The following is a 15,425-nucleotide window of genomic DNA, read 5'->3' as shown; positions in this document are numbered from 1 at the left end:
CCGGATATGCCTTTGTACTTAATTCCATATTAGATGCATTAAGGGCGCGCACACGTGAAGAGCCGGTTCACGTGCGCTATTCACCGATTGCGCCAAGGGATGGTTTTCTTCACGACAACGCCAAGTTGCGTCCTTCGCCTTACATCGGTTGACGGAGCCGTCGGTGTTGTATTTCACCTTATACATCCATCTACATCCGATCGGCTTTACACCCTTCGGTACGTCAACTAGGTCCCAAGTCTCATTATCCGTTAAAGCGCGCATCTCTTCCTCCATCACGACACGCACTTCCGCCACTCGTGTCATGTATGCGTAATGGTGCGCCATGTATTCATTGTACTCATACCTCTTTACAGGGTTCGTCAGGCGGGTAGATTGGCATAATTCGTGATTACCTGATTTCACGGCCTTTTTAGCCGGTTTTGACTTCTTCAATGGAGATTCCTTTTCGATTGGCCCAAAATCAGACTCGCTCCGATCTAACTCGGCACTGCCGAAATCGAATTCCGACATTTTCTTCTTCCCTTTTTCATTACGCATGAACCGTCTCCTCGGTTCTTTACGTGGGGACAACACGACCGAGTCTCCACTACTCGCCGACTCTTCTTTTGGTTGGCCATCTTGCCCCAACTCCTCATTCGGCCCACTTAGCCGAAATGAGATCAGACTCTCTGTCAGATCTCCGATTTCCTCATCACGCGGGGGCAGCTCGGCCTCGCTGACCTCTTGTTCAGAATTCGGAATGGCGTCATGAGGTATTGGAGGTGGAGGCAAATACCATGAAGCGGACTCGTCGAACACGACATCTCGGCTTACGCGAACTTCCTTTGTTCGGGGGTTATAACACTTATATCCATTTTGTTCATCTGAATAGCCGACTAAGCTGCACTTTTCGGCTTTGACATCCAGCTTCCTCCATCTCTCCTTCGCCACATGTGCGTACGAAATGCTGCTGAAAATCCTCAAGTGTGCCAAGTTCGGCTTCTTGCCGTAATATATCTCATGTGGCGACACTCCTCCATTAGCACAGGTCCGATTCTGCAAGTAAACCGCCGTCCTTATGTCTTCAACCCAATAAAACTTCAGCATATGCTTCTCTTCAAGCATTGCCCTGGCGGCTTCTTCGATTATCCGATTCTTCCACTTGGCTAAGCCGTTCTGCTCCAGGGTATATCTACACGAGAATTCGTGTCGAATTCCCTCCTTCTGTAGATAACTTGTGAATTGGTTGGAGAAGTACTCCTTCCCGCCATCACACCGTAGGCACTTGATCTTACGTCCAGTTTCCCTTTCCGCAATGCTCTTCACCTTGAGGAACCACGTGAAGACTTCGCTCTTTTTCGCGATCAAGCTCGTTTAGGTATGTTGAGTGAAGTCATCGATGAAGGTTACGAAGTAACGACTTCCATCGAGACTTGCATTCTGAGCCGGTCCCCACACATTCGAATGGATCAAATCCAACGGATTTCGACTACGATTACACTCATTGGGGAATGGAAGTCGGTGTTACTTCCCGAGTTGGTAGGCTTCGTAGACTTGGCCATTACGGCCCCGAAATTTCGGCAATCCGAAAATAATGTTCTTCATCTGCATTTCACGAAGCTGTGGGAAGTTAATGTGGCTAAACCGCTTGTGCCACAGGTCGATATCTGATTCAACCTTTTGTCCCTCCGCAAACAATGCGGTTCCGGGTTGGTTGGTGTCAAGGATGAACATCCTCCCTTCTCGACGCCCTTGTGCAATGACTTTGCCCTCTTCTTTGATGTCGCAACCGAGATGCGTGAATCAAACTTACATCCCCTGGTCGACGATTTGTTCGACCAACACCAAGTTCTTGGTTATTGTCAGGACGTGTTGCACGTTCATGAGTTTCCCTTTCTACCCAACGTGGCTCAGGGGAACTTCTCCGACATGTTCGATGGTATGCGAGTGTCATCTACAGTTTCGACCACTCCTTGTTTTTCTGGTTTCTCCAAGTACGAGAACCATTCCTTGTCACTCGTCATATGATTTTACGCTTCGGAGTCAACATACCACACCTCGTTCGGTTTCGAGGTGTTCACCGCCATCGAATTGGCCTTGTGCTTCATTACGAAGGCTAGGCCCAATCCATTTCCGGTACGTTCGGAGCCCTCGGCGTAGAGCGATCGCTACCGATTTCCTTGTTCAGTCTGCTCGGATCCGGATGCGGTTTTCTCCAAATCGGCGTGTTTCTTCCAGCACTCGCTCTCCTTGTGGCCTTTCTTGCCACAATACCAACATTCCACGACGGGTTTTCCTTGCCAGTTTTCGGCGCCGCCTCGACCCCACCTGCTTCTAGGGGATCCGGAACTAGTGTTGACATTAGAACCATGCCTTCCATCTTGCTCCTGTCGGCCGCCTCCATTGTGCGCCGACTCGCCTCATCTGCCATGACCACGGGGCCTATCTTCCTTCATGTACAACACCTTGTTGTCGGCGTGTGTACTCGTTGATGCACCCACGTGGTTCTCCTCTACTAGGAGCATCGATTGTAAGTCGAAAAAAGACGGCGTATTCTCCCTCGTACAGACAACAGTTCAGAGAGCACTTTTATACAAGTCCATACGGACTGATAGAAGTACTGACTCGTACTTCAATGCTCATCAATGAGCCTATACACTAACCCCCAAAATATATTCATCTACGAAATATCTGTCCAATGACCTCCCAGTTTACGCACCACTACGGCCTCTCGTTGCTCGCCTAGTTTACGCACCCAGTCTACGCACTGGTTTTCGCACCCAATGTTGAGCTTGTATTTCAACACTTAGCAACATGCACATAAGCAAGACAACCAAACACTCTCAAATGTCGGTACGAGACGTCTTTGTCACTCCACACCCTTTGTGGAATATCACCATCCAAGGGTACTAAGGGTGACCTGTTTATCACATACGTCATTGTCATCAACGCCTCAGCCCAAAACATCTTCGACAATTTTGCATGTGCTAACATACTTTGAACCCTTTCCATAATGGGTTGGTTTATCCTCTTGGCCAGTCCGTTTAGCTTTGGCATCTTCGGCATGGTCTATTTGAACCAGATTCCCTTTGCTCGGCAGTATTCTTCGAACGGTCCTCGGTATTCTCCTCCGTTATCTGTTTGGACTGACTTCAATTTTCGGCCGGTCTCTTTCTCGGCTCTCGCTTGGAACTCCTTGAAGACAGATAACACCTGGTCCTTTGTCTTCAATACAGAAGCCCCACAATCTTTTTGAAGACTAGGACTCTGTTTATGATGTTCTTGTTCTCAAACATGAACTCGATCTTCTTCGGCGTCTGTCTCCTCATTGAAGTTGTTGTACACTCATGTCTATAAAACACCTCACGTATGCCTTCAGATGCATGACTTCCCATGTTGATGCATCGATCGTGTCGGGCTTGAAATTTCCGTACTACACAGACAACCATAGGTCTTTGCACATGAGGAAATCCCGCATCTTCGACTTCCACACTGAATAGTTGGAGCCGGTTAACTTGAACATTTTGTCGAAGTGTTCTTCCATCACTCATTCTTTGCTTGAGGGTTATACAACCTCACTTTGATACCACATTGTTAGGATCACAACCTGCCACAACTGGTTTCTTAGATTCGTATTCGAGTGCAAAGATCGAGAAAAATAGTCACAAGACAGACAGGAAACGAAATAGATTCAGAGCATGATATTTTAACATGGAAAAACCCGAAAGGGAAAAAACCACGGGGGTCCACAAACCCCAAGAAACAAATCACTATATATGGAGTGAAATACAAGGAGACTCACAGGCACCGACTTTGAGCTCATCTTCGTCTAGCAGATAGTGGTTGAGTTATAACTCACGCTCACTCACTCACTCACTCTCTCTCACTAGTTATAGAGGCAACTACCTTCTATAACTATTCAACAAAAATATCCTCATATAATGATTGCCCTAGGTGTATATATACTAATATACAATATGTACTATTTACAACTATGGCCCACTAAGGGCATATTTAGACTATTTACAAGTATAGTCTCTCGATTCGGCTAATGATCGTGTCGATTTTCGGTTCTCCCCTTTCTCTGATTTGAACTCCTCTTCCCATCCGAGGGACTTCTAACCTAACACAGTCAATTGTGAAGACGGTCGTCACCATACTGCTGACGGGAGCCCTAACCTCCTCTTCCATCCATCCCCCATTATCTGTCTGATTCACCAGTTCCTTGCATATCCTTCTAACTCCTCCATTAATGTGTTTCCCTAGGTCTTTCCACATGTCACTTGCTTTCCTTTGTCCCAAATTCCCAGCTTGCTACTTCTCCCAATCCTTATTCATCCCTTACAATGCATACCTCAACTCCACCCACTGTCCGATAGCCCCCCTTGCCGCTGATACTTTGACTGCCACCATTGACGCTGTCGTAGTGTATTTCGCACACTATGTGAAAAATGTATAAAATAACCGATTGAATAAATATGAAGAAAAGAAAGAAATATCAAAATATATAATACATGCATAGGGCAAGATTTGAACCTTGTACCTCCATGCAATTAATGTGCAACCTTACCATTACACTAACATATCATTAGTGTTTAAATAGTAGATGTCACACATAGAAAGCTACATTCACGCTAGGATAAACTTTAATTAGAAGAAAAACGCATGATAGAAAAAAAAAACTACACATGCAAATCTAGCTTGAATGAACACTATAGTTAGATAATAAAAAAACGCATGATCACTTTTAGAAAAAAAGCATGTTAGAGAACGCATGTAGTCTATCGACAAAAAAAGCATGGAGTCTATAGTTAGAGAAAAAGCATGGATTGTAAAGACTCTCTCATCACTATATAAGGATGGGGAGCACAATATAATAAGGGGAGAAAAATAAATAAATAAATAATGTGTGAAAACTTTGGAAATTGGATATATTTCTAAAAACACCAATTAATAAATTATATTCGTGGGATTCATGAAATAAACTATACTCGTGGGATTCACGAGGTTTCTATATCTATCTCTTTCATTCTAATTTCATATTCTTATCTAAATATTGATTAATAAAATATATTATACTTGTGGGATTCACAAGTTTCTATCTCTCTTTCTTATAATATACTCATAACTAGATTGCCTCAAATTCTTCCTCCTCCTAGTCCAAAACCCTAACGGTTCCCACCCGACTCACGCAACGATCCGACACCAAAAGGCACAACAACGCTTTATTGCCCTTCGTTGGCTCCTTCACCAACATGTTCTGTTGTCCCTGTGTAGCCCTACTACTAACCTTACACCCTAATCAAAGAGACACACTTGACACATGAGGAGTAGGGAAACTCGGCATTGATCAACTGCGTTTGGGGCACTCTCTGCAACGTAAACCCCACCATCGCTGCTTGTGACGTTGTCTTGCTTGGAGTATTAAGAAGCACCTGATGCTTTATTTATGATCATATTTATTGTATGCTTCATTCTCTTGTGCATTGTCGATCAACTTTTCCCTTAGGATCCTTCTAGTAGGATGAAACCTTCACCTCCTTACTTTATCTTCTAGTAACCACTTTTTCCAAAACCTTGACCTATTGTAAAACTTAGCGTTTAAGAGTTTTTCTTTCTTCACATACAAACACATACCCTATAGGTTGACACTACGATCAAAGAATACATCAAAAGGTTGCAAAACTACCTTAACATTGACTTAAACATTAATCATCAATACATTCTTTTGATTCATTCTCTTTCTCATCTACAATATATACAAAAAGATATTGGCTATCTCTCACAAATTATCCTAGTTAGACTAGCCTTGTGACCCTCATCTATATGTATTGCCTAAACATATGTCAAAATTTTCCCAATTTTCACTTAAACGATTTATTCTCACATAATATTGCATTTACTTGGAACAATTGTTTCCATATTAATGTCCCCCATAGGTTTTGAGGAATACATGTTCATGTCCTATATCCTTGATGTCATATTGGACCAAGATAAAATACATACATACATACATATATATAAAGTGAAGTAAAAGAGAGGGAGAAATTGAAATAGGCAATAAAGTCAACCAAAAATAATAATAATAAAGATTTATACATTTATTAAGGATTCTCTAACTTTAAGTAATATAGATATATTTAATATATATTTGTGTGTATATATTGTAGAGTAATGAGTTAGCAAAGTTATTGCAATCAACACATCCATGTCCTAAGTCAATGCACCACCCCCCAAGTTAATGATTTCATATCTAGTTTGTCCTTGAATCAGATTCAAGAAACCTTTTTTGAGCACTACAAATACTGGTGTCCATGTATATGATATAGATATTATTATTATTCTTTTGGCGTACTATACCTGTATGAGATACGTGGCTACTATAGTTTCGATATTCATGATGCAACTTGTAATGCTCATTTTTAGTGATATATTGCTACAACACACATGAGTGTTTTCTTGTATATACTATATCATGGATTGCATTGTCATATGGATGATACTTTGAAAATGGGAAGGTGAATTTTGTTGTTGATATGGTGACCAATATTACTATTAGTGACATTGAAATAGACAAGCGTAGTAGTGACATCGATCTTATGGGGCATAGGTTATAAACTAAGAACTAGTGACCATACAATGTCATTGTGAGATTATTGGTGATGATGAACACTAATAACATTTAGGAATAGAAGATTTGAGCAGTGACATGATATATGTGCATTTATGGATTTATGGGTACACTAAATTCTTGTAACTAGACTAGGTTTGCTTTACTAATAAGTATCGATTTGAGATTTGGTGACTTGTGATAGCCAATGCAAATAACAATGAGTAATTAAGTGAATGTGAGCTATGTCAAATGGTAATTGATAGAGGATTACAATATTTGATACAAATAGTGGACAACTTTCTTTACATGTTCTTGGTAGAATAGGGCCATGAAAGTATTGGGACTTGTGTGCTAGAAACAAGTGGTCAAGAGATGAATGTGAAAAACTAATAGTGGCAAACGTGTGTCCATAGAAAGGAATGTATTTTCCAAGATTAAGCTAAAATGATTCCTAGATTTTGGTTTCTTGTAGAATAATTATATATAACCAAATGGCATTATTGATAAAGACTTGGTGAAGTCTATTGCAATCAAGATCGTGTACTTGATAAAGTCAAGAACGTCTACCTCAAGAAGCATGATGATAACTAATTGAATGTCGTGTACGAGTATACAAATATCATTATAATAAGACCGTACTCTCATAATGAAAAATATAAAATAAATAGGATTTATGACCTAAATGTGAACAAAAAATTATTGATTGTAATTGAAAGAGAATTCTATATCCCTAATGATTAATGGCCTACTAGTCTATGTATTTATTTACAACTAGTTAATTCAAAAGCCTAAATATTGAAAATCTTTCGAGTTGTACTAATACAACAACTATAAACTACAATGAAGGTGGATTGCAAGAGCTATGCAATGATTACCGTAGCACTGGGGAGGAGCACCAATGAGAGATGATGACGGTAAGATGATATTCTAGCTAGCTCCAAAATAAAGAGGGCAAGTTGTCCTAAATTTGTGGTCGGTATCTCCTCCAATACGTTTATTCTTCGAGGCCAACCGTGGTGGACCTATACTCTAGTTGACATAGGTAAACAAGGAAAAGAGAGAATTGTAGCATTAGACGTCAAGCAATATATATGGACATTCGAAACATTTAAAAAAGTGATGAAGCAAACATATGTGGACATTCGAAATATTAAAAAGAGTAGCATGGGATTGTGGCCCTTAGGGACCAAGTCCAACGACACCATCGACACATAGCGTGTATACGTGCGTGTACAATAGGCATATATGCACATGCCACATTTGGAGATATGGACAAACACAATTCATTGTCAAAGTGCACTCAGCTTCTATATTATTGACATAATTGGGGAGGAGGAGAAGCTTAGAGACATTTGGTGACTTGAGTGATGGATACTAGCGGGAATAACGAAGATCAATATTCGGCACCAGGGACGACTAGTCGTGCCGATTGTCATAGTGTGGAACACAGAAACCGGAATACCCCTTTGTCATCAATGTCGTCGGACGAAATCGTAAGGATGCTCAAAGATAATCTCAAGGATCGTGACCCCGACCTCGATGATAAGCGAACACGAGAGGAGCTCGAGCAGGGGTGGACAAGTTCACTTCCTACGTACCTAGCGCTTTACCTCGGGAAGAGAGATGTCTTTGAGTGGCTCATGCGGCCGGGTTCGAAATACACGTTGAACCGGTGCGATGCGAAGGAGAAGCGGACGTGCCTGCATTGGGCAGTGCTTCACAATCGGGTGGACATTGTCCAGGCTTTGGTCGACCACTCGGAAGACAATGCGCATGAGGAGAGGCTAAACCCGAGGATCAAGGACCGCATGGGGATGACAGCGTTCCATATCGCATTCGAGCTAGAGAACGAGACGGTCATGGACATATTACAAGGCCAGAAGGAATTCCAACAATTCAATGAGAAGTTGTGGAAGGACAGGGAGGTGTATGTGCAAATAGTACATGCCATACTCGTGGCCGCCGCATTGACGGCCGGGGTCACGTTCACCGGATGGTTGCAAGTCCCGTCTCAGGCCTTCCGCAATGCTGGGATGAAGGTCTTCTGGGTCACCAATAGTGTGTCCTTTTTCTTCGCGGTTGCGGCCATGGGATTGAGCATCGCGATCCTCCTCCCGACACCTACCATTTATATAGGCCAGATCGCGGCCGAGCTTCACCAATACATATGGTACACTTCCTTCTCGCTGGCCCTCTCGTTGGTGTCGGTCACATTCGCATTCGCCTCGGCAGGTTTCGCGGCATTGCACCCGGATGGAGTGTCCGAGCCGGGATACACTACAATCATGGTGGTCACGACCGCAATCGGCGGAATTGTGTGCTTGGTCACATTAACCTATTTCATACTCCAGGTGACGATCCATTACCCCCCAACTTTGCTTCCGAAACCCCGCCTCAAGATTCTCACCAGATCCTACCCCCCGGTCAACCGACAAGACGATAGCCGATCCAAACGGAGCATGAATGGTGCGTCGCCGCCTCCGCCTCCACATGCTAATGGTCAAGCCATGAAATCTCAATCTTTAGAAATCTAACCATGAAACATGGTTGGGCATATCCATGGAGATAATGATATGATCATGTACTTCCTTAGCATTCAGCTTCAGAACAATAACCTGACTGCTAGATAATATGCACTGGAGTAATAATACTCTATATAGGCCTATATAATATGCATTAGAGTAATAATACTCTATATAGATAGGCCTATGGATTTATGCCTGATTTATTTATATGTGTATATATGCCTGAAATAAACTGTATAAAGCCTCCATGTAATGGTGAGCAATTTATTTATAGTTCTAAGCCACATTTGAAACTCATGAATTAAATTGAATCCACACTGTACTTATATAATTATCTATAAGTTTCCCAGTTTCTCCATGCTCGCATGATTCATAATTAACTGCTTACAATCGGCTTCTCTATTCATGAAAGTATTGTATATATTAAAACAACATGACAATACCAGGAACGTTTGTTAAGCCCTAATTGCCATACGTACATAGACATGTACATAGTGTGAAAAGGCCAAAATGGCCGGTGCTCTTATTTTTAATTAGTGATATAGGGTGTGAGAGAAAAAACTCCTCTACGACATAGAGGCAAAAAAATTGCACTCATCGTTTTTTGCTGTTTTTCCCTTTTTATGAAAAGAGTTTTTCCTTCCCTCAACTATTCTGTCTTGGCTCTATGCTCCACCGATCTATAACAGTGGTATCAGAGCTTGGGAGATCATAATAGAGAGCTTGGGAGATTGTAGCAGTAACGTTTGTGATTGGAGCCACTTTGTTGAAGCATCGATTTGCTGTTGGGCATCTTTAATTTTTCGGGTGATTTGCTGTTGGGCATCTTTAATTTTTCGGGTTTTTTCCCTCGACAAGAAGAAAAACAGCTTGCCATCCCCAGGTATTCCACTTATTTAAACTCTTGCGCTTGTTCAACATATTTGTCAGAGGAAATAAGTTGTGGTGGGAAACCTCACTACATTCGGCAAAGAGTTGGAATCAATTTGGATGCATAGCAGATGCCTACAACGTGTGATTTTAGAAATAGATGCTAGCTATAGTTGATATAAATTGGAAGGTGCATGCATAGTGGTACTTGTTACATGCACTCATCAATATCATTTTGAGATTTTTTTTTTCCGGGGGCAATAAGTTGGTTAGTTGCTTGCTTCTAGTGTTCAGTTGAGAAGTTCTTGTGCTCAGTTGTTTGATATTGTTGTTCACTCCCATGGAGTCTGAAACGTTGGATACATCTAGTAGAACTTTTGTTGGTATGAATAGTTCATGTAAGATCTATTCGTTTTTGGGAAAAGATCATATTGAGATCTGCAAATTTGATGGATCTAATTTTGCTTTGTGGAAGAATCAGACATGTGTGATGTATTAGTTCAAAGAAAGCAAATGAGGCCTCTAGGCGGAAAAGCCAAGAAGCCGGATGACATGGTTAATGATGATTGGGAGGAACTTGATGCTTTGACCATGTCTACGATAAGATTGCACTTGGCAGATAATGTCTATGTCACTATTTTAGACAGTAAAAATTCCGAAGAAAGTTATGCAATACATATGAGAAGGAAACCGCATCAAACAATGTGTTTTTGATGTGAAAGCTCTATGTCCTTCGCATGAAGGACATCTATAGTGTTGCTTCTCATCTAAATGAGTTTGATGCATTATGGTGTCAGTTGCAAGCTCAAAAAATGACCATGGATGATGAGCTGAAATCTAGTTTTTTGTTATGCACTTTGCTTATCTCATGGGAAACTTTCTTTATTGCCATCAGTAATAGTGCACCAAAAGGAAAATTGGTGTACACTTATATTTGTGGTGCTTTGCTAGGTGAGGAAATTCATAGGAAATCTATGGTTACCTCATAGGTTGGAGAGGCATATTGTCATGATATGGCAAGACTCAAACCCACGACCTTATGCTACATGGGTCGAGCTCTTAACCATTAGACCATACATTGTAATACGTAGAATATTATTTTCATTTATGTTTTATTATAGAAAAATTGATGTGTATTCCAGATTTCCCTGGAACATTCTAGAAACTTCAGGAGTATTCCTTAGAACACTATAAAAGGAGGCACAAGGCATTATTTCGAACCAAATTGGTTCAACGCCAATCTTAAGCCTCCTAGCTGCTACTGTACATTCTCTTCACATAATATATATCTTTTCTTATCATCTCTCTCTCTCTCTCTCTCTCTCTCTCTCTCCCTCTCACTCAATCTTTCCTTCTCTCGAGAGTTCTTCACCTCTCTTAGTACTAATACTTCTTTTAGTACTAATTCTTTCTTTGTCTTAGTACTGTTCTTGACAATTTGAACCAATTTTGGTCGATCTTCCTTCCGTATCTTCCTTTCCTCCTCTTCCTTTTATCTTCTTATTAATCCTCTTATCCTCACTAGTAAAATGGAAACTGTTAGCGCTCAGGAATACCAATCTGTTTTCTCGGAGCTCTAGTGCTTAAAAGAGAAATTTGTAGCACTAGAATAAGAAAAGCATTGTTTGTTGGGGGATCTTCAACAAATAGTGCTGGAAAAACAACAACATGGGGAGCTGACGTTACGTGTACAACAACTCGAAGCGACTATCATATCATTACAACAACAAGGATCAAGCACTCAAGGGATTCACAAAGAACCCAAGATCGGTCTTCCTGCAAAATTTGATGGGACCCGATCAGAGTTTAGAGGTTTTTTGAATCAAGTACGTTTAGTGATACAAATGCATCCTTCTCGATATCCCACCGATGCATCACGAGTGGGACTAGTAGGCACTCTCCTTAGTGGCTCAGCGTTAGCATGGTTTGCTCCATTGTTGGAAAAGGAATCTCCATTACTAAACAGTTTTGAAGAATTTATAATTGAGTTTAAGGCCTGTTTTGGAGATACTGATAGCATAAGGACTGTAATCAACAAAATCCAGCGATTACGCCAAGGTGATCGTCCAGCCTCCGCATACGCTGCAGATTTCCATCTACTCGCTGCCAATATCCCTTGGGATGATCACGCATTGATGGAGCAATTCTGTTATAGCTTACGCAACGATGTCAAGGATTTACTCTTGACCTTCCCCGAAGAGCGAAAGTCATTAACAGAAGTAATTAGTCGTGTGGTGAGATGCGACAACCGCCTCTTCGAACGACGTTCGGAACGACAATTCCAGATTCCGAGGGCAAGATCAGAGCCTACCTACGCCTCAGTGGTAGCGAAACCTTTTCCGAGGGAGTCATATAATGTGCCTCCAGTAACTACTCCAACTCTGATGGAAATTGACACCACACGTTGTCGTGACGATTTTCGGCTACGGTGTGAAACCGAGTGAGACGAATAAACCAAGGATGTGCAACATTGCGCATGCATTTAGCAAATAAACCTAGCCTAGTGGCACTTGAGTTCATATAGAGGGGTGCAAGCAAGGATTGAACCTTGCACCTCTAAGATACAAGATAATTGCCTTACCACTAGGACAACTATCATATAGTGTAGATTTTATGTATTTCCTTTTTCATATACAAATTATAGACGAAACAACCATAGAAAACCATGTGCACAAAACCATGGTTTTAAACCCATGGTTTGTGCATGACATAAGCAAAACCGTGTGCACAAAACCATGGTTTTAGCCCATGGTTATGTGCATGTCACGAGCATGGAAAGACCTATAAAAGCCTCTAGTTGGGCTTGTGTAAGGGGGGCTCAATATGTGATATCACCAACACCACTATCATCAATATAATTATATTTTTCTTTATCTTCTTCATGTTTTTCTACTTCTCAAGTGTACAATCTTTCTTCTTCTCAAGTGAACAAATTTCGTCTAATCTTACATTGATCGTCATCTCTTCGAGAATTCTGCGAACATCCTCCCCAGTCCAAGACCCCGGTGGTCGCTCGAGTAGCACACGCACGCGCGAATCTTCGCGACATCATTTGGTGAACCCGACGTGAAGAGCAGCAGGGGAGGAGAAAGATGGATGGCGAATATCTCATGGAGGCAATGTCAAAAAGGATGATGGAGTTTCTAAGAGAAGGGAAAAGAAGAAATGAAGCCCAACAAGCCGTCGACAAGGTAGTCGAACGAATGAGCTATTTCAACGGTGCCGAAGTCCAAAGTTTCCTAAAAGTCTACAATGCGGAGATGGATTGAAGAGGTGTGGACAAAGCTATGAGGCTAGAGTACTTTTGTCGGGTGGTGTCTCAACCGATCTTCAAAGATGTAAAAGAGCTTCTAGAAGCTCATGATTCGTGGGCGACTTTCGAGAAGGCTCTATTGGAAGACTATGACTATGAGAGACTAAAGGGACAAGATCGACGCAACTTCGACCAATGGGTGACATCAGCGAAGACCCACCAAGGTGCGACACAAGCATTCGTAGACTTCGAGCATCATTTTTCTCAATTGTCGGAGCGGGAACAAAGATTGGTGGGGGTCGATAAGGTCCTTATGTTCGTGAAGTCAATCGATCGAATGGAAAGGATGGCGATCGGCCTCAAACTCGAAGAAGATGATGGTGCAAATGGCCTCATCGAGGATTGGAGCAAAGTGGAAAGTGTATGCCGACTACACGATAATGGGCAAGCGAGAATATCGACGACAACAAGACGGCCCATGAGGGACGATCGAAGAGGGACGAGATGCAACAACGCGCCACCAACAAAAGAAATGAAGCTTAAAAGGGAGAAAAAACCGAGGCGAATGGTGATCGAGGAAGAAGAGACCTCCCAACAAATGCGGGTTAATGAAGTGGCCGATACAAAGGCTCTGGTTCGGTATGACGGTACCGAGAGAGAAGGTGTGAAACAAGTCACCTTCTTGTCTTACAAAGAAACGACGGTGAAGGAGGAGGCCGATGACTCGAGGACGGTGAACGCCGCTTCGAGGGAGGATAAATGTTTCGGAACACGCATTGTGTACGAAATATCGGGTGATGACGGCGCAAGCATGAGAAAAGCTTGCATGATCGAGGGAGAAAAAGTGTTTGAGTCTGAAGAGATTGAGGAGGTAGCCATGACAAACGACATCGAGTCGGAGGTGGCTATGGATGAGTCGACGACGGATAGCCATGTCGACACTTTCTTCACGCTTGTTCCAGAGTCTTCGGCGGTTGCGCCCATGTGCCAACGTGAGACCGGAGAGACGGAAGGTGGTGACGGGAAGACGAAGGCCCAACACAAGGAGGAAGAAGATCGAGGAAGAAAGGATATCCCCACACCTATTCTAGAGACTTCGGCGGTTGTGCACGTGCGCCAACGTGAGACCGGAGAGACGGAATGTGTGCACAAAAAAGAGGACGACCGGAAGGGCGATGAAGAAGACAAGGTAAATGTGCATGAGCGAAGGGATTCCTTCACACCGGTTCCGGAGACTTCGGCAGTCGAGACCGTGTGTCGGCATAAGACCGAAGATAAAGGAGGTGGCGAAGAGGAGACAATATGGCTCGCGGCGAGCATACATGGAGGGAAGGATATGCCCGACGTGGAGGCCAAGGATGAAGCTGCGGTTGAGTTCGATGGAGAGGTTGCATGCGGGAAGGAAGGAAGAGTCGAGAACCAGTCAAACCGGAAGACGATCCAGCCGAGATTCCGGCCCCAACGAAGGAAGATCCACATGGGAGCCGATCGACCGGGGTCGATCCGGCCGAAACCTGATTCAGCGAAAATCGATCGGACGATTCCGATCCAAAAGGGGGCCGACCCAGCCAGAATCAATCGGTCGAGCCCGACTCGGGGAAATGTGAATGCAGACGAAGGCCAACCAAGCCAAGAAGCGATCGGTTGAGACCTATCCGGACAAGGGCAAACCCGGCCTAATCGGAGATCGACACGAACGATCTACAATACCCAGTTGAAGACGGTGAGCGTGAGGAGTGGCCAGGAGTCCAATCGAAGGACACGCGCGGTGGACAAAGGAAGAGCGGTCGTATCGACGACATCGTTCGGTAGATCTAATACAACCGATCGGGGAAGAAGGTGTGAGCGCCGGATATGCTTGCGCCGTCATCACCCGATGTTTCGTACACAATGCGTGTTCCAAAACATTTATCCTCCCTCGAAGTGGCGTTCGCCGTCCTCGAGTCATCGGCCTCCTCCTTCGCCGTCGTTTCTTTGTAAGACAAGAAGGTGACTTGTTTCACACCTTCTCTCTCGGTACCGTCATACCGAACGAGAGCCTTTGTATCGGCCACTTCATTAACCCGCATTTGTTGGGAGGTCTCTTCTTCCTCGATCACCATTTGCCTCGGTTTTGTCTCCCTTCTAAGCTTCATTTCTTTTGTTGGTGGTGCGTTGTTGCATCTCGTCCCTCTTCGATCGG

The sequence above is a fragment of the Azolla caroliniana genome, unplaced genomic scaffold (genome assembly GCF_043228905.1).
Source record: "Azolla caroliniana isolate FFs.n. ecotype wild unplaced genomic scaffold, voAzoCaro1.0.p SCAF_18, whole genome shotgun sequence".
NCBI lineage: Eukaryota > Viridiplantae > Streptophyta > Polypodiopsida > Salviniales > Salviniaceae > Azolla > Azolla caroliniana.
The sequence above is the reverse complement of the archived record's forward strand: the minus strand, read 5'-3'. Positions refer to the sequence as shown.